At 48.4% G+C, this 18,216-nt stretch overlaps 1 pseudogene; it reads left to right on the forward strand.

Annotated features, from left to right (window-relative positions):
• The window catches only part of LOC101933783 (zinc finger protein 850-like), a 60,303-nt pseudogene that overhangs the window by 482 nt on the left and 41,605 nt on the right, over window positions 1-18,216 (forward strand).

Genomic DNA, 18,216 nt, shown 5'->3' on the forward strand with positions numbered 1-18,216 from the left:
ACAGTGTCAGGGGGGATCCCCCAGAGCGTCTCCTTTGATTCTGCTCCTTTCCGGGGTTTGGTTCAGAGGTTCTGTGCCTGGGAGGGAGGGGGAGATTAAAAATGTCTCATTGGGTTTAGTCCTGGTGGGAGGGGACAGAATAATATTACAAACTGCTACTGGTCATAATTTGCTACTTTGCTGTTGTTACTGAGCAGGCTTCAGCCATCTGAACATGTTCAGTAACATCTGCTGAAGTCACTTCCCTCGCTGGCCATCCGAATCTGCTCCCTGCTGTAAAGGGAGATGGGGGCTCACATCATGGTAGCCAATAGGCAGATCATGGGCCAAAACTGGACCACCAGATGCTTTTGAATGGACCCCACAATGATTTTTATTTATTCATTATTGTCATTGTTATTATTTGTCTTATTTTCTCCGGAGTCTGGCTCTTGGCCATACCTTGACCAAGAAATTTGGACCTTGACAAAAATATTTGACTATCCCTGGCTGAAATGATTACAGTTTCTCTCCTGAAGCCGGCTCTGTTAGTAGGTGTGTTCCAGTGTGACAACACCTCCCATTTCTGGAATATTTGAGCTCCCTATAATGCCAACCTCAGATGTCAACAAGGAACTTGAAGGCTACTAATTCCTTATTTTAATTTAAATATAAAGTTGTTATATATGTTGATCACTTGTACAGAGAAAAACATTGTATGCAGAAGGGCAACCTGGACTATCATGGATTGTGACAACTTAGAATTCTGGTCGTTCTACAATTCTTTCCCCCTCCCCCTTTTTACTTGTACTAAATTTACTCTGCAGACAGGGGTTGGTCGTCTCTTCCTCTGGAGGGTCAAAACTCCATGAAATTCTGTAGTGTTGGCTACCACACCAATATAATTGTCCTGTTTAAATTCTGCTGCAGACTGTGACCGATTGTTGCTAATTGTGTCCACCGATGTGGTTGCTTTTCTTGATGTACTTTATCTGGCCTCACATATGCAAATAAGATGATCTTGCACTAGGATTGAAAAAATGAACTGACACTAAATATAAGCAGTGTGGAGTCTTTTTTTTTTTTTTTTAATCCTTAGCTGGAAAAACAAAATGGTATGTGTGTGTGTCCACTATTAATAGGGCCTTACCAAATTCACGGCCATGAAAAACTTGTCACGGACCATGAAATCTGGTCTCCACCGTGAAATCTGGCCTTTTGTGTATTATTACCTTATACTATACAGATGTCACAGGGGAGACCAATGTTTCTGAAACTGGGAGTCCTGATCCAAAAGGGGGTTGAGGGGGTGGGGCGGTTGCAAGGTTATTGTAGGGGGTTGTGGTATTGCCACCCTTACTTCTGCACTGCCTTGAGAGCTGGGAGGCTGGAAAGTGGTGGCTGCTGGCCAGGCGCCCAGCTCTGAAAGCAGCACTGTCAGCAGCAGTGCAGAAGTAAGGGTGGCAATGGGCAGCCAGAGGGTGGCGGCTGCTGGCCGAGGGCCCAGCTCTGAAGGCAGCAGCACAGAGGTAAAGGTGGCAATACCATACTTATTTCTATGCTGCTGCTGGCCATGGCACTGCCTTCAGAGCTGGGCTCCCGGCCAGCAGATGCTGCTGTCCAGCTGCCCAACGCTGAAGGCAGAGCTGCTGCCAACAGCAGCACAGAAGTAAGGATGACAATATCACAATCCCCCTACAATAACCTTGCAATGCCCCCAATACCCTCTTTTGGGTCAGGACTTCTATAGTTACAACACGGTGAAATTTTAGATTTAAATAGCTGAAATCATGAAATTTATGATTTTTTAAATCCTATGATCGTGACATTGACCAAAATGGATTGTGAATTTGGTAGGGCCCTAACTATTAACCATAGGGATATAAAAGTTGTAATAATTATCTTGCTCATAGTTAGATACTTACCTTCCATATTTTTGGAAAATTCTAACTAAGGTACTTTGAGGACCTTGGCAGTTTTAATGTATTTATCCACCAACTACCCCTGTGTGATAAGGAAATGCTATTGTCCCCACCTGGGGAACTGCAGCAGAGAGAGACTCTGACTCTTTCAGAGTCACACGGGAAGTCTGTGGTGGAGCGAGGTCTCCTGCATCCCAAGTTAGCAACCTAATCACTGGACCATGGTTTGACAATCAGGGTCCAGACACCCAAACAGAAGAACCAAAGGTTTAAATCCACATAAGTAAACAGTTAAACCAACTGGTTGCATGCTGTGTCATTGCACTATAAAAACATATTAAGTAAGGTCTTTTATGAAAGCTTGTAATGTTCTGAACCTGCTGGCTGTTATGAGATATACCAAGCGTTCTTAAACTCAGTAAGGATGTATTTTGGGGGACCCTGGACTGGAAGGGCTGTTTGTGTCACCCTACAAAGAGTAACTGGGCTGGTGAAAGCTAGGATGGAAAGGAATTTCTTCTGTGTGCTGCACTCACTTTTATTTAAATAAGTAGCAGAATAAAATTTCATTTAAATGTATCTTTATCTAGGGTGGAATTGCTTAGTATATGCTTCTCGGGTGATCATATAAAAATGCCTAATTGATTTCAAAGCCTAAGTCTCATTAATTTTCAGTCAAGTCCCTTTCTGGCATTTTGGGTTGGGCCTTCTCTATCAGAGGTACCCAAAATGACTAATCACTTTTAAATACCACGATCAGTATCTCTAGTTCTATCTCCCTGTCTGTGTGTTGTCAGCTTGTGATATTTGTCTCATGATATTTAGTGTGTGTGTGTGTGTGGGGGGGGGACTTAATAAAGCCCCAGTTCAAGGAGCCCTGCAATTACATGAGAATCTCAGCTTTCATTTAAAAAAAATAAACAAAATAAAATTCTAGCCACGAGGGTAGCAGAAAAAGTGATCCCAACAGACTGCCAAACTTGGAAGAAAGAACCCAAAATGTATTATTATTAGTTTGTTCTCTTTCTTTAAATCATAGAATCATAGAATATCAGGGTTGGAAGGGACCTCAAGAGGTCATCTAGTCCAACCCCCTGCTCAAAGCAGAACCAATTCCCAACTAAATCATGCCAGCCAGGGCTTTGTCAAGCCAGGCCTTAAAAACCTCCAAGGAAGGAGACTCCACCACCTCCCTAGGTAACGCATTCCAGTGTTTCACCACCCTCCTAGTGAAATAGTTTTTCCTAATATCCAACCTGGACCTCCCCCACTGCAACTTGAGACCATTGCTCCTTGTTCTGTCATCTGCCACCACTGAGAACAGCCGAGCTCCATCCTCTTTGGAACCCCCCTTCAGGTAGTTGAAGGCTGCTATCAAATCCCCCCTCATTCTTCTCTTCTGGAGACTAAACAATCCCAGTTCCCTCAGCCTCTCCTCATAAGTCATGTGCTCCAGACCCCTAATCATTTTTGTTGCCCTCCGTTGGACTCTTTCCAATTTTTCCACATCCTTCTTGTAGTGTGGGGCCCAAAACTGGACACAGTATTCCAGATGAGGCCTCACCAATGTCAAATAAAGGGGAACGATCACGTCCCTCGATCTGCTGGCAATGCCCCTACTTATACAGCCCAAAATGCCGTTAGCCTTCTTGGCAACAAAAGCACACTGTTGACTCATATCCAGCTTCTCGTCCACTGTGACCCCTAGGTCCTTTTCTGCAGAACTGCTACCTAGCCATTCGGTCCCTAGTCTGTAGCAGTGCATGGGATTCTTCTGTCCTAAGTGCAGGACTCTGCACTTGTCCTTGTTGAACCTCATCAGGTTTTTTTTGGCCCAATCCTCTAATTTGTCTAGGTCCCTCTGTATCCGATCCCTACCCTCTAGTGTATCTACCACGCCTCCTAGTTTAGTGTCATCTGCAAACTTGCTGAGAGTGAAGTCCACACCATCCTCCAGATCATTAATAAAGATATTAAACAAAACCGGCCCCAGGACCGACCCTTGGGGCACTCCGCTTGAAACCGGCTGCCAACTAGACATGGAGCCATTGATCACTACCCGTTGAGCCCGACAATCTAGCCAGCTTTCTATCCACCTTACAGTCCATTCATCCAGCCCATACTTCTTTAACTTGGCGGTAAGAATACTGTGGGAGACCGTATCAAAAGCTTTGCTAAAGTCAAGGAATAACACATCCACTGCTTTCCCCTCATCCACAGAGCCAGTTATCTCATCATAGAAGGCAATTAGGTTAGTCAGGCACAACTTTCCCTTCGTGAATCCATGCTGACTGTTCCTGATCACTTTCCTCTCCTCTAAATGTTTCATAATTGATTCCTTGAGGACCCGCTCCATGATTTTTCCAGGGACTGAGGTGAGGCTGACTGGCCTGTAGTTCCCCGGATCCTCCTTCTTCCCTTTTTTAAAGATGGGCACTACATTAGCCTTTTTCCAGTCATCTGGGACCTCCCCCGATCGCCATGAGTTTTCAAAAATAATGGCTAATGGCTCTGCAATCTCACCCGCCAACTCCTTTAGCACCCTCGGATGCAGCGCATCCGGCTCCATGGACTTGTGCACGTCCAGTTTTTCTAAATAGTCCCGAACCACTTCTTTCTCCACAGAGGGCTGGCCACCTTCTCCCCATACTGTACTGCCCAGTGCAGCAATCTGGGAGCTGACCTTGTTAGTGAAGACAGAGGCAAAAAAATCATTGAGTACATTAGCTTTTTCCACATCCTCGGTCACTAGGTTGCCTCCCTCATTCAGTAAGGGGCCCACACTTCCCTTGATTTTCTTCTTGTTTTTAACATACCTGAAGAAACCCTTCTTGTTACTCTTAACATCTCTTGCTAACTGCAACTCCAAGTGTGATTTGGCCTTCCTGATTTCACTCCTGCCTGCCTGAGCAATATTTTTATACTCCTCCCTGGTCATTTGTCCAATCTTCCACTTCTTGTAAGCTTCTTTTTTGCATTTAAGATCAGCAAGGATTTCACTGTTTAGCCACGCTGGTCGCCTGCCATATTTACTATTCTTTCTACACATCAGGATGGTTTGTTCCTGCAACCGCAATAAGGATTCTTTAAAATACAGCCAGCTCTCCTGGACCCCTTTGCCCTTCATGTTATTCTCCCAGGGGATCCTGCCCATCTGTTCCCTGAGGGAGTCAAAGTCTGCTTTTCTGAAGTCCAGGGTCCATATTCTACTTTTTTCCTCAGGAAATCTCATGATTTTTGAGATCTGACTCCTGATATTTGGAAACTTGGGGATGGGAATATTGCTTTTCAGGTCAATGACAGAGCTGGGTGTAGATCAGAGGTCTCATGAGGGTCTGCCTAGTACCATATCCACTAGGACTCATTGCTAAAGCAACAGCACAATGTGGCATCGGTCTGTGACCGGAGAGAGAATTAAAGCTTCATTTCCCTCATAGAAAAACAACAATTTTGATTTTACCTCTTCACTTTTCAAGATGACTCAACTGTTCCCGGCTAAAAAATCGGTAAAAATCGCACATGGGTACACATGAGTGAATAAACTCACTACATGTGCAGGGAGCCCACACTCCATCTAACCCGGGGCTATTTCTACTCCAGATCTCTCCGATGGAGCCAGGGGAGGAGCAGGGCCCCTTGGATGAAGAGGAAGGGGAGATCCTGAGAGGACCCTGCGCAGGTGAGGAGTTTGTTAAACCAACTCAGAAACCATGGGTAAGGGAAGGAAACAGCTGGGATTCTCAAAAAGGTGCCCCAGTTCTGCCCCTTCTCTCCATGTCAGGGGTTTCCCATCAGGGGTCGCATCCTTCTGGCAGATGTCAGCTTCCCTCGCACCCTGACTGACACATGAATATACCTCTCCCCCCCTTCATCCCCTTTCTTTCTCAGTGCTCAGCTGCCATGCAGAAGCAGAACTGGTCCCCCTGCTTTGGGGGATTTGGCCCCTTATTTCAGATCATATAATTATTTATTTCTGTCATTGCCCCTTTCAGATGATTCTTTACTTCCCAGCACAAGCACTGGCTCAGGTCTCAATTTTCCCTCTTTATTCCAGCAGAGGATAGGATAGTGAAGATAAAGGAGGAGAATTGCCTGCGGGAAGCGGAAGCAGATGGGAGGCTATTGGGAAGATCCGAAGGGAGCATTTCTCCAAGTCCCGAGAAGGTGACTACCTACGAGAGTCAATGCAGTTCAAAAGATCTGGGGAAAATTCCCATAGAGGAGTCATATGGTAAAGCCAGTACCACAGGCAGAGCTCTCAGGAAATCTAAAAGTATAAAAGTCCATCAGAGAATCCACATGGGAGAGAAACCCTATAACTGTCTTGAGTGTGGGAAAATCTTCAATCGGAGGTCATTTCTTATTACGCATCAGAGAATTCACACTGGAGAGAAGCCCTATAAATGCCCCGAATGTGGGAAAAGCTTCACTGTGAGATCAACCCTTATTAAACATAAAAGAATCCACACAGGAGAGAAACCATATAAGTGCCCCGACTGCGGGAAAAGCTTCCGTCTGAGCTCGACCCTTTGTACCCATCGGAAAATCCATACAGGAGAGAAACCCTATGAGTGCCTCAAATGTGGGAAAAAATTCCGAGTGAGCTCTTATCTTCTTGCACACGAGGCCACCCACATGGTGGACAACCCTTACAAATGCCCCGACTGTGGGAAAAACTTTAGTGTAAGTAGAGACCTCCTTGTGCATCAGAGAATCCACACGGGAGAGAGACCCTTTAAGTGCCCTGTGTGTGGGAAAAGCTTCAATCGGAGATCGATCCTGATTGTACATCAGAGAGTCCACACTGGAGAGAAGCCCTATAAATGCTCTGACTGCGGGAAAAGCTTCAGTGTGAGCTCAGACCTCACAGCACATCAGAGAATCCACACAGGAGAAAAGCCCTATAAATGCTTTGATTGCGGGAATAGCTTTCGTCTGAGCTCCCACCTTACCAGACATCAGAGGAGCCATACTGGAGAGAGACCCTATAAATGCCTGGTCTGTGGGGAAAGCTTCAGTGACTGCTCAGGCCTTATTAAACACAAGAGAATGCACACTGGAGAGAAACGAAGGCCAGCGCCTGTTACACATCAGGTAACTAATACGGCAGCAGCACCTTATAAATGCCCCGACTGTGGGAAAAACTTTAGTTTGAATTCAGCCCTTGTTAAACACCAGAGAATCCACACAGGAGAGAAACCCTATAAGTGCCCCGAGTGCGGGAAAAGTTTCAGTCATTGCTCAGCCCTTATGAAACATCAGAGAATCCATACAGGAGAGAAACCCTTTAAATGCCTGGACTGCGGGAAAAGGTACAATGACAGCTCAACCCTCCGGAGACACCGGCGAATCCACTCAGAAGACAGGCCCCATAAATGCCCTGACTGTGGGGAACGATTCAGTGTGACCTCAGGCCTTATTAGACACCAGAAAAGCCACACTGAGGAGAGACCTTTTAAATGTAGTGAGTGCGGGAAAAGCTTCCAGTCGAACTCACTTCTTAAAACACATCAGAGGATCCATACGGGAGAAAAACCCTATAAATGCCCCGAGTGTGGGAAAAGCTTCCGTCAGAGCTCCCACCTCATAAGGCATCAGAAAATCCACACGGGATAGATGGTCACAGTGTTTTTTCTCATAGTTCTGCTCCACTCACTCATCTGGGGATTGTGAGATCTATAGGTGGCTGAGGATGGGTGCTGGGGCATTGAGAGACTTGGGACCCATGAGGCAGGATGGTGGATGCTGGAGCACGGGAGGTGAATGGAGTATTTTGAAATTGGGTTGTTGCCGGATGGGCCCAGCCAACGGGAGAGGTATCTTGGGTGCTGGTGGGTGGGTTACTTGGAGATTGGGATGGGAGGTGGGGGAATAACTGACCTAGAGTCTAAAAGTTTTCCTTCTCCAACAGAGATTGAAAAACAACATGCCCCCACTCTGCCGTCCAACTCACGCTCTGACACAAAATCTCTGCAGTGACCTGCACGCTGTCAAAGCAGATTGATTCCCAAACGCACGGGCTATGGGAAATGGGATGTGCTGAACCGTTGATACTGCGGGGTACGTAAGATTGGCCATACTGTGTCAGTCCAAAGGTCCATCTAGCCCAGTATCCTGTCTTCTGACACTGGCCAATGAAAGAAGCCTAGTACTAGTTCACCGGTCGGGTTTTGTGTTACAGCGTGAGTGGGATGAAGTTGGATGCATGTTACTTTTGGGTTCCTGTTAGAGATGGAAGTGAAGGCCTCATGAAGCATGGGTGCATATGATCCAAGATGCTGTAATCAGTGTGACAAGTCTTTTCCCTTCTTCTCGTGTTCTAAGGTTTTGGGTGGGCAAGTGAGTCCTACCGGAACCTTCACTCTCATTAAATGTCATTTTTGTTTCTGTTAATTTTATTCAGTGACTTCATACAAATGTTTTTTCCCCAACAAGTTATTTTTTTCTCCTTGCTCCCCAAACCCTCAAGTTTTGGATAAAGACAGAGCAAGCAGAGTGGGTTATGTTTTAAAAAAAAATTTTTTGTTGTTGTTGTTGAGAAAATCAATTCACAAGGGGCAAACAGCTCTACAGCATCTTCTTGTTTCCTTTTCTATGTCTCTGTCCATCATTGACAATGCAACCGGGATCCGGCTTTCAGCCCCTCCCTCTTCTGTCTTCAAGTAGAAAATTTCTTCCATTCTAAAAATATTCAAGTGAACACTCCGGGAGTGGAAAAGTATTTCCAGAACACATCAAAGAAATTGAACTGGTAGTTTTTGAGAGGAAGACTCCTCTGAGGCCAAGGGGAGAGGAAGGAGAAACATAGGGATGGAGGATACTGGGAGTCAGCGGCCTGTCAGCTCTACACAGTGTTGAAACTGAGGTGAGCTGAGAAGTTTTTTCCCATCGTCCATTTCTGCCAGAGAGGCTTCATCTCACCTGTAGTTTGCCAAGGTGGTTGGTGCTCATATCAGGGATTTGGTTATTGGCATATACTTGAGCTTTCAGAACCTGTGAAACAAGTTCCACCCATTTTCTGACATGGGTTAGGGAATCCTGGTCTTGTTCAGAGCATCTCAGTGGGCTCTTCTCCAGTGTAATCATTTCAGACCCCAGGGTCTGCTTTGGTTCCTGTAGAAATTACGTACATTCCCCAAGTTCTCCCTCCCCCACCCCCTCCCAGGTGAGACTAGAGTCTGGGGCCTCTCCCTCAGCAAAAGCGATGTTTGAAACCCCTGACTGACCTCCCACCTCTAAATTCTCTAGCCAGTGTTTGGCAGAAGCTGGGAATGGGTGACAGGGGATGGATCACTCGATGATTACACTGCTCTACAGCCAAAATGCTTCTGAAATAAATGTAGCCAAACTTTACTAATTCTGGGTCACTGAGAACGAAAATGATGCTTAAAATTGTTGATTGGCTCTAGTTTTCAAGACATGCTATTGGGTCAGTATATACGACCCTTGACTTGGGAATGGCGGAGGATAAGTGAGTTATAAAGGGAAGGGATCTCAATTTAAACCAGAAATGACTAAAATACATCTTTGACTGGATCTATGAATAAATCTATGACTGGGTTTGGACAGTACTTGCTTTTTAGGCAAAACAATGAATGATGCAATCTGAAGTTAGTATTGCATCATACATGATATGAATTGCATCATGTTATTCCTAGAAGTCATGAATGATGCAATCATAACAAAGCTTACATCACTCTGCTGAACAAATTGCCCTATATCGGCTCTAGAAATCATACAGTGTCATGCTCTCTTATTTGTCAGTGTTTGATTTTGCAAAGGGACACATTTCTGTTTAGCCAAAGTGAGCAGAGATGCCTCGTACTTGTGTGAACAGTGCAGATAACTTCTGCTATGTTTGTGGTGAAGTGACTTTTGCATCACAAAAGCGCAGTATAACCACTATGGTTAAGAAAGCCTATCACCTTTATTTTGGCTGCAAAATTGGAGATCAGGACAAGAGGTGGGCCCCACACATATGCTGCAACACTTGTGCAACAAATCTTCGCCAGTGGTTGAACAGGAAAAGGAAATCTATGCCTTTTGCAGTGCCAATGATTTGGAGAGAGCCAACAGATCATACCAGCAATTGTTACTTCTGCATGGTGCCTCCAGTTGGGAAAGGTGTGTCAAAGAAGAAAAAGTGGACTGTGCATTATCCAAACATTCCATCAGATATACGCCCAGTACCCCACGGAGAAGGACTGCCGGTTCCTGATGCACCAGAATCATTCTCATTTGAGTCAGACGAGGAAGAGGATGAAACTTCTGGTCCTGAACCATCAATGTCACAGGACCCATATTTTCTCCCATCTTCCTCCTCTGAACCACACCTCATAACACAAGGTGAACTGAATGACCTTGTCAGGGATTTGGAACTACCCAAGAGTAAAGCAGAGCTGTTGGGCTCCAGACTACAGCAGTGGAATCTCCTGGCAGGTGATGTTAGGGTTTCCATGTTCCATGACCGTCAAAAGGATCTTGTCCCATTCTTCTTCATGGAAGGTGATCTTGTAGCCTGCAACAACATCGATGGTGTGATGGCAGCCCTCAACATTGTTCACGATCCAGATGAGTGGAGACTGTTCATTGATTCATCGAAGATGAGTCTTAAAGCTGTTTTACTGCATAACGGCAATGTTTTGCCATCAATTGCAGTTGGTCATGCAGTCCATATGAAGGAAACCTATGACAACATGAAACAACTTTTGAGGTGCATAAACTATAACCAACATCAGTGGCAGCTTTGTGGCGATTTGTTGGTTGTTGCTCTCTTGCTTGGTCTGCAGACTGGACACACAAAGTACTGCTGTTTTTTCTGCGAATGGGATAGTCGTGCAAGAGATTCCCACTACATCAAGAAAGATTGGCCACTCCGACAGTCATTGGAGCTTGGGAGGAAAAGTGTTCAGCATCCACCACTTGTTGAATCAAGGAAGATTTTGTTACCACCTGTAGGGAGCCAGGGTGGCTGCCCTCTGAACCTGAGTGTAAAGGGCCGCTCTCTCAGCCTGAGTGGGTGGGGCCAGGCCAAGCTCGCTCCACCCCCCAGAAGGGGAGGGGTGGAACAGGAAGTATAAAGGGCGGGGCCCTTAGCTCAGTCAGGGCAGCACCAGGGAGGGAGGCAGACGCAGACCGCGGGCTGCTCCCTTCAGACCCTGCTGCCACGCCAGGGGAGGCCCTGGACCAGTGGGAACCTCACCTGGAGGAAGGACTGGGGCTGCCAGGACTGCCCGCTGCCAAGTACCCAGAGGGACTGGAGGAGCCGGAGGGGGAGCAGGAGCTGCCAGCAGCCGAGGACTGGGAGGAGCTGGAGGAGCCTGAGCCTGAGGGGGAGCTGGAGCTGCCAACAGCGGACTACCCTGACGCACTGGCGGGACCAGAGGGATTCGGACGAGCAATCGGGTAGGAAGTAGCCCAGGGACAGAGCTGCACAGTGGTGAGTCTATGTAGCGGGAGGACCCCGCTGACCCAGTGGCGGGACCTTCGTTCTGCCACTGTCAGGGCCCTGGGCTGGAGCGCAGTGATGTAGGGTAGGCCTGCGTTCCCCTACCTGGCCGACCCATGCCGGGACCTTTGCCGGCGCTCCCCTGCCTGAGGGGCACGCTACCGACACTGGCTGGCATCCTTCCCGCTGCTAATTCCCCAGTGGCAGAGGCGTAACCCAGGCCGGCCAGTGATGTCGTAGCTCCCCACCGCCCCCTAGCGGGTAGGTGGACCGACACTGATCATACCACCCTTACAGATCAAGCTGGGTCTGATGAAGAACTTTGTCAAGGCCATTGACAAAACACAAGCAGCTTTCAAGTACCTCCGTGGAAAATTTCCAAGGTTAAGTGAAGCTAAGATAAAGGAAGGTGTCTTTGTTGGTCCTCAGATACGTGAACTTCTTCGAGATGATGCATTTGACCATGCACTGCGTGGCAAGGAAAAGACGGCATGGAAAGCCTTCCAGTTAGTGCCAATAAATTTTCTCGGAAACAACAAGGCAGACAACTACAGGTTGTTGGTGGAAAACCTCCTCAAGGCATACAAAAGCCGTGGTTGCAACATGTCACTAAAGATACATTTTTTGCACTCTCATCTAGATTTTTTTCCACCGAACTGCGGAGCAGTGAGTGACGAGAACGGCGAGCGATTTCACAAGGACATTGCAACAATGGAGAAATGCTATCAGGGCAAATGGAGCCCATCAATGCTTGCAGACTATTGCTGGACAATGACAAGAGATGCTCCATTTAATGAATACAAGAGACAAGCCAAGAAGCGTCGAGTAGACACTGAATAGGACTAAACTATGTACATAATAGTTTTTTGCCTTTTGTTTCATAATAAATTTTATTTATATAATCCTTTTGCTGATTTTTAAAGTGTTACATAAACAGGACAGGTGAAATATTATCATGTAAAGCAACCATAAACACATGAAAAGACCTAGGTTTACAATTCATGATTAAAACTCTACTATCTACACAATATACATAGACATAAAATGTAAGAACTTAAATATCTTAGAAACCGCAGCCAATCAGTTGTTTTAATTGTCATATTTGAATTCACCCCATCAAAATACATAATAAATAGCACATTTTATCTCTGAAGCAGACAACTTCTCAAAAATTGTAGACCAGTGTTACCTGTTCTGTTCATTCCCTCTGGGGCACCTGGCAGTGGCCACTGTCGGAAGACAGGATACTGGGCTAGATGGACCATTGGTCTGACCCAGTGTGGCTGTTCTTATGTTAAATTTGGGACCTGTTTCCTTGGCTGTCCAAGTTCCCAAACGCTTTGAAGCCTGGCTTCCCCAGAGCAATAATCCCACTTCCTAAAGTTTGAGATTTTGGGGGGGGGGGGGGGTGGCTTTTTATGTGCCTCATTTTCCCACAACCAAAACATGCTACCCCCAGGGCCTTATTCTTCCTTTGTCCAAACGGGGTCCCCACATCCTTTGTTTCAGTCCCATAATAGAAGGGGGCCCATCACCCCTTAGCACAGTATCTTTAAGAGTCTGGGCCTTCCCCATTTCTATAGGGTCCTGTGCAGTGGGCAGAACTTACCATCACGATGCATACATACCTCCAGGCCTCTCTCTTTCTGCCTCTGGGGTGGCCGATCTCTTCCTGTTGTTGGATCTCCTCAGCATGTTGCTGTGGAAGCCTGGGAATTCCCAGCAATTGGAGCTGGAACTCCAGTGGTCAGTGCTCCTGCCCTATGCTCCAACTTGGTCTCTCTTCCCTCCTCGATGAGAGGAGCCTCTCAGTCCTGCAGTCTACGCCATATGGAAATGGACATGCCTATTCTCTGTAGCACCCCTTATGGCCAAATGAGGCTCTGCACTGGACCTTGCTCCCTTTTTTGCCAGTCACCCTATGACAGAGGGGATGGGCTATTCCACCCATCACACCCTTTGGGGGTTCTTAAAGAGAGATTTTATGGGGGGGGATTCAAAATATAGAGACAGGTGAACTGGAAGACATGAGCTCTACCATCGTGGCAGCCACTCCCCCCGCACCCCCGCCCCCCCACACAACTAGGACCTCGAGATCCATTATGACACTATTGGACCTTCATGGTCCTGATCCTGAAAGGCATCATGACCGGACCAGAGAGAGGGAACCAATGACATCACCATCTCCCCTGTCTTCGGCTAGGTTCTGAGCTGCACTTCGGATGGGAAATGAGTTCCTGCTGCCGCCCTGTCCCTCCTGTATCCTTTTCCTTCCCTTTCCTATCTTTCTCTTTTTGCCCTCTGTTTAAAAAGAGCCTGCCTGAGCCGGACAAGATGGCATTTTTTGCAACACTGCTATGCACCTGTGATTAGAGGGGCAGCTAAAAGTAGCACCTTCCAGAAAGCAGAGAGTGGCTAAACTGTAATGTCTGAAGATGAGGAATTGCAAGGTAAGGTACATGTCACCCCTGCGTAGGGGGTGAGGGTGGAGAATTGGAGGGGGTGGACTGGGTGTGCAAGAGGCCTAGTTGGGAAGGTCTGTCTGGGATGGGGATGGTGGGGGTGTGAACCAGCTATGTTATAATTAAGGGAGAGAATCTGGTTAAACGATGACTCTTCTGGCTGCTCTCAAGCCCACATGCACCCAATGTCTTGAAATTGGCAATTCCTCATGGAATGTGGGATAATTTCAGCAACGAGTTCCCACAGTGCAGCCCCTCGACCCTCTCCCCCCAGCCCCAGAAATATTTCACAAACTCAACAGAGTAACCTATTTTATTTGTATTTGTGGGGCTCTGATACCACATGGGTGACCATATTTCCTGAAGGGAAAATGGGACACCATGAGGGGCTAGTTTGAGGCTCCCTCCCCAACTCACGCAGGGCTGGCCTGAGCCCTCCCCACAAGGGACTGGCGTTGCTGCTCACCTGAGCCCTGCCTGCCCCCCTGCCCGCGGATGGCATCTTTGCTCATCCCCCTACATGTTCCTGTGCACCCCACTTTCTTGACAAATCTGGGTATTTGTCCCGTTTGCTCTTGCCGATTGATGAAATTGACAAGAGCAAATGGGACAAATGCCCACTTTTGCCAAAATAGTTGGGATGGCCAGGACAGGGCTTAATAAGGGGACTGTCCCAGCCAAAACGGGACGTATGGTCACCGTAGATGTCATGGCAATATTTGATGATTAGAAGGCGCAGGGGCAATGTTGGAGGGGATTAGCTCTGCAAGTTAGATAATTATATAGAAGAACTGGATCAGAGAGGATTTATATCCATACGGCGCACAAAACGCTACATTCTTCTTAGTATATGCACCATGTGACCAGGATTCATCACCGAATTTGGTGCGCTGGTTGGATCATTAGCTTCCTGGGCCTGGGCCGGGTCCTGATGGGGAGTGCGACGTGAATGCTGAAGAAGGTCATTAAGGTTGCTCAGTCAAGCGCTCAGAGTTAGGCCAAAATCAAGGTGCCGGACAGTGTTAATTCTGCCCCACATGGGCGTGCGTTATGGTGCAGTCTCTAATGACAGGATCCCCTACTGCACTGTTCATTAACACCAGGCCCTGCCTCACTCACTCCTTTCAGACCTGCTGTGGATGATGGAGCCAGCATGTCCCTGTCAGTGCTGAAATCTGGGGGAGCTTTACCCATCACTCCAGTTTGAGGGGACCCCACAGTTTGTCTCAGTCTCCTGCTCAGCCAGGTGGACTCCCGGGTCACAGGAGAGGCAGCAGCAATAAAATCTGTGCTTAGCAGAGAAAGCAGCCCTCCAGCCCCCTTTCGCAGCACTAGCAGTGTATCAGCACAAAGTGCTGCCCTCCCCTTTTGCTACTGGGAGCGGTTTCTGCCACACAGCATAGCAGTTTGGTAAACTGTTTGTTAACTTGCTACCGCCTGTCCATGGGGTTGCGAATCAGGAGGGGATGGGTATGTGGTCAAAAACGATCCCGATCTGCTTCCTGACCGGAGTGGCCGCTTTCATTGCATTCGTGAAAGGGGAGGTAGGGTTTGTAGGTATAGAGCGTGCCCCTGAGCCCAAAGTTGAGACCACAGTGGCCCCTTTTCATTTTTTCCACTGGCTTCTCCTTGCTTAGTTCCAATGACTGGGCTGCTCATGCACCTGTCACTGGTCCAGGGATGGTTGCAAAACGGGAGGGATGGGGTTGTGGTGGAAAACACTCCCGGTCTGCTTCCTCTGGGGGGATGGTTGCAAAACGGGAGGGATGGGGTTGTGGTGGAAAACACACCCGGTCTGCTTCCTCTGGGGGATGGTTGCAAAACGGGAGGGATGGGGTTGTGGTGGAAAACACTCCCGGTCTGCTTCCTCTGGGGGGATGGTTGCGAAACGGGAGGGATGGGGTTGTGGTGGAAAACACTCCCGGTCTGCTTCCTCTGGGGGATGGTTGCAAAACGGGAGGGATGGGGTTTGTGGTGGAAAACACTCACACTCTGCTTCCTCTGGGGGATGGTTGCAAAACGGGAGGGATGGGGTTTGTGGTCGAAAACAGTCACGGTCTGCTTCCTCTGGGGGGGGATGGTTGCAAAACGGGAGGGATGGGGTTTGTGGTCGAAAACACTCACACTCTGCTTCCTCCTGGCTAATGTGCCAAATTGATCTATTGCATGATTGAGACATGCTGTTTCACTTTTTTGTGTGTGAATCCGTGAAAAGAGAGGTAAGGTTTGGGGGAACGGAGCATGCCCCTGAGCCCAAGGTCAGACCACAGTGGCCCCTTTTCATTTTTTCCACTGGCTTCTCCTTGCTTAGTTCCAATGACTGGGCTGCTCATGCACCTGTCACTGGTCCAGGGATGGTTGCAAAACGGGAGGGATGGGGTTTGTGGTTCAAAACACTCCCGGTCTGCTTCCTCTGGGGGGATGGTTGCAAAACGGGAGGGATGGGGTTGTGGTGGAAAACACACCCGGTCTGCTTCCTCTGGGGGATGGTTGCAAAACGGGAGGGATGGGGTTGTGGTGGAAAACACTCCCGGTCTGCTTCCTCTGGGGGGATGGTTGCAAAACGGGAGGGATGGGGTTGTGGTGGAAAACACTCTCGGTCTGCTTCCTCTGGGGGATGGTTGCAAAACAGGAGGAATGGAGTTTGTGGTTGAAAACACTCACACTGTGCTTCCTCCTGGCTAATGTGCCAAATTGATCTATTGCATGATTGAGGCATGCTGTTTCACTTTTTTTTGTGTGAATCCGTGAAAAGGGATTTTTTTGACTTTACTCTTCCAATTTGCATCATATACAAAGCAATTTTTGGGGCCCTTTCCATAAAAAAAAGTTGCAATACTCTAGTAACATGTATTTGGAAATGTAAAAAATAACCAGTGAAATACATTCCTCTGGGCGGACCTGCTGAATAGTGGTTACTGGGAATGGGCCGGGGGGGGGGGGAGTGTAGCAGATGACAATTTGAGGTGAATATTCTCTTGGCCAGATTCTACTGGGTTTATGGTGCTGTGTGCTATGGACTGGAGTGAATAACCAAGAATCTGGTTAATAATTATTCTCTAAATTCAGCTTTCTTCTTTCTCTCTCTGTGAATTATCACTAATTCAAAATAGTGGTGTGCAAGTTGACTGGATAATGATAATAGCATAATCTCTTGTTAGAACATTGTAAACCCTACTACCTGTTTTTTATATAATACACTCACTATACATAATACAAGAAATCCCTGATGTTAGAACCTGGCTATGCCGCTGCTGTAGGGGGCTCATCACCCAGCAGCTGGGGGCCACCATGTGGGCCCAGCAGGGCTGCTGGCCACGGGGCCAATGGCTGTGGGTGGGATCTCAGGAGTCATGTCCCAGGGATATGCCCCACTCCCCAGCACTGCTCCAGCTCTGAGCTGTCTCCACTGCCTGGGACCTGTGGGGCCCCACCTGCCTCCCCAGGGAAAGAGCCACCTGGGATTGGTGCAGAGGCTGGGCCAGTCTCAGCCAGTCCCAGAGGACGGCTGGGGGAGGGGGGCAGTGTGGGAGGCTCAGCTGGGTCCTGCCAGGCATGTGGGTCCTGAGGGAGCCTGGCCCGGGTAGGCCCTGCTCCTGCTCCAGCCTGGCTGATTGCACCCCCAAGGGCCGGAGTTATCCTGCCCCAGGACAAGCTCTGGCTGCGCTGCCGGCTCAGCCTGGCAGACACAATCACCTCCCATCAGGGCCGGGTATTGTGGCTGGGGGTTAGGGTGTGGGAGAGTAGGTCTCTAGTGGGTCTGGGGGGGTGCAGTGCAGTGGGGGGTGGGGAGATCTGTGTGTGTTGGGGCACTGGGAAGTGTGCAGGGGTCTGGGTGGAGCACTGTGCAGTTGTGGCAGTGGGGCGGTGGGGGGCACTGGGCAGTGAGGGAATCTGTGGGGGGGCTCTGGGCGGGGAGGGGCAGGGCACTGTGCAGTTGTGGGAGGGCTGTGGGGGGTCTACAGCTAGGGGGCACTGGGCAGTGAGAGGATCTGGGGGGGTTCGGAGTGGTCTGTGGGAGAGCACTGGGCATGGGGGTTTGTGGGGGTCTTTTCACGTATTCACACACAAAAACGTGAAACAGTGCGCCTCAATTGACCAATAGATCAATTTGGCACATTAGCCAGGAGGAAGCAGACCGTGAGTGTTTTTGACCACAAACCCCATCCCTTCTGATTCGCAACCCCATGGACCAGTGACAGGTGCATGAGCAGACAAGTCATTGGAAATAAGGAAGGCGGAAGCCAGTGGAAAAAATGAAAGGGGCCACTCTGGTATGACCTTGGGCTCAGGGGCATGCTAGCCAGGAGGAAGCAGATCGATGAAAGGGGCCACTCTCGTCCCACCTTGGGCTCAGGGGCATGCTCCGTACCCCCAAAGCTTACCTCCCTTTTCACGGACTCAC

The sequence above is a fragment of the Chrysemys picta genome, chromosome 12, assembly GCF_011386835.1.
Source record: "Chrysemys picta bellii isolate R12L10 chromosome 12, ASM1138683v2, whole genome shotgun sequence".
NCBI classification, from domain to species: domain Eukaryota; kingdom Metazoa; phylum Chordata; order Testudines; family Emydidae; genus Chrysemys; species Chrysemys picta.